Below are 2,199 nucleotides of genomic sequence, written 5' to 3' on the forward strand. Positions count from 1 at the left end.
ACACTTTGTTTTGACTATTTGTTATCCAACTCGTTTTCATCCAAATTCCGTGTTCAAAGCCCTTTTTACCCAACTAGGTATCCGTGATTGAGTTAACAAATTAAGTTGCAAATAGTTTCAGGGCTTTTGTTTGTTACTCCCTTCGTACAAATTCAAAGGCAATATGGTAAAAATTGGGAAACCAAGAAAAGAGGGTAAAAGTGGGGGTAAAAGAGGAAAGCAAGCTTGTATTATTGAGTTGGTGTGTGGGCCACAAGTTAGTATTTATGTAAATATAAGGAGGAAATAAGGGTATTATTGTCAATTTACAGCCCATTTATATAGTATGTTACCTTTGAATTGGTACGGACACTTTAGGCAAGTGTTACCTTTGGATTGGTACGGGGGAAGTATTAATTTATTGGTGTTTAGGCTAAATAGTTGGCCAAGAGTTCTTCTAAATAGCCTTCCATGGGAGTTTGCACAATCGCTTGCTCAACTTAGTAGGGTGCGTTCCATGGTCAAGTTTCTATTTTGCTACAACTTTTCCACCTTAAAGTTTGTTGTCATGTTTTGTGTAAGTTGTCTTATTGTTGATAAGATAACTTGACTTGAGAACCATTGTCATTGTTATTGTGATAAATTTTTCAAAAAGTCACTAACACCTACAACTATTATTCTTTATTTAGATCTCATCTTCAGGGAAGATAAACATGTGGGTGTTGCTCTTTTGATATATCATGTTCTCATGGCTGCTGATATCCTCTAATCAAGGTTCAATTGAATTTTTCTCATTTTATATTAATCATGTCTTGGTCAAATTTTCATGTTTATTTTTTATTGTATGAAAGTGGATATGGAGAAGTTATTTCTAAGTGCTAATTTAATGACTCAGCTATCTGTGAGGTTTGTATGAAGTTCAAGTATTTTGAGTGTAGCCCTTTTGGAATGCTAATATTATTTTGAGTAAATAACTATGAACTATATTTTAGCTCATTAATTGACTTCTTTTACCTGAGTATTATCTACTAATAAGGAGTAAGTAGTTATGCAACAAGTAATAAGTAGTTATGTATCAGACAACACTACTAGCAAAACTACGTGAAATGATCTAAGTAAAATATGTATTGATCTCTTAGTTTACATCCCATCCTTCCCTTTTGAAGAACTATGGCTACCTGTAACAAAAGTTTCTACTTCATCTATCACAATTTAATTATGTCCTGCAGAGTGTGGATGAGATTGTAGAGAAGTCATTGCAAAGTGCTAATTACTCGACTAAGTATGACGTTCGTCAGTCAAGTTCAGGCATGTTTTTCAAGCATGGTTGACAAAAGTTCAGGTATTTTGAGTGTAGTAAGTATCTTTTAGTGCCTTCTCATTGTATTTTAGTTTTTTCTGTTTCCTTGTTCGTCTTTGTTACTGTGTTGTAATTACATTGTATAAGAATCAGTTAGACCTTCCAATACAACCTTCCTTCTCACTGGTAATACTTGTGTATTTGGTAAACTATACTTAATCCTTTTCATGTCATTTCTCATTTTCTCATGTACTCAGCAATCTTCCGTTTATTAGGAGACATACAAGTAAAATATAGAAGAGGTTGAAAGAATGTAAGACATATTGTTGGCAGGATATACAAAATTAGTAGCACCATGAAAAGAAAAAATAAGGAAGAAAATTGGAGCAACAACTTTGCCTATGCGACAAGAGTTAAAACTGTCACAACTTCACTCCTTGCCCGACCTCATTGAGAATCCATTTGGTGCATTGAGGATCTGTTTAGTTGTAGCGGCGGTGGTATAAGTAGGTTAGAGAACTAGAGATTACAACACACTATTAAGTGTTAGTTGAACTAAATATTGAACTATTTGATTTGTAAATATCAAGTGTGAGATTGATTAGATTGTTTGAATTGTGGATAACCAAAGTGTTGGAATGTAAACATTACTTCTTTTTAGTTATGAATGTTTTTCTTTTGAGATCCGGTTTTATCTTTGGTGCATAAGCTTCTGTTTTTTACGGTGGTTGCCTTTAGTGGCCTCTTGTGTTTCGGTTAATAATATGGTATTTGGTGTATGTGCAAGTTATAGATATAGTTTAGATAAATGGATAAGGTGAAAAAAAAAAAAAAAAAATTAATGCTTCAAAAATCCAGGTTTTGGGACCACATAACCCATTATGTGACCGCCGACAAATAGGTGACCGACTTTCAATTTT

The 2,199-nt window shown here is 33.6% G+C and overlaps 1 long non-coding RNA gene across 1 annotated transcript; it reads left to right on the forward strand.

The window, feature by feature from the left end:
- Window positions 1–444: 444 nt before the first annotated feature.
- On the forward strand, window positions 445–1,854 carry LOC141638398 (uncharacterized). Its single transcript, XR_012542080.1, has 3 exons — window positions 445–556; window positions 669–753; window positions 1,209–1,854. It is a non-coding gene; the product is annotated as an uncharacterized LOC141638398 (long non-coding RNA).
- The last annotated feature ends 345 nt before the right edge of the window (window positions 1,855–2,199 follow it).

The sequence above is a fragment of the Silene latifolia genome, unplaced genomic scaffold (genome assembly GCF_048544455.1).
Source record: "Silene latifolia isolate original U9 population unplaced genomic scaffold, ASM4854445v1 scaffold_20.1, whole genome shotgun sequence".
In the NCBI taxonomy this organism is placed as follows: domain Eukaryota; kingdom Viridiplantae; phylum Streptophyta; class Magnoliopsida; order Caryophyllales; family Caryophyllaceae; genus Silene; species Silene latifolia.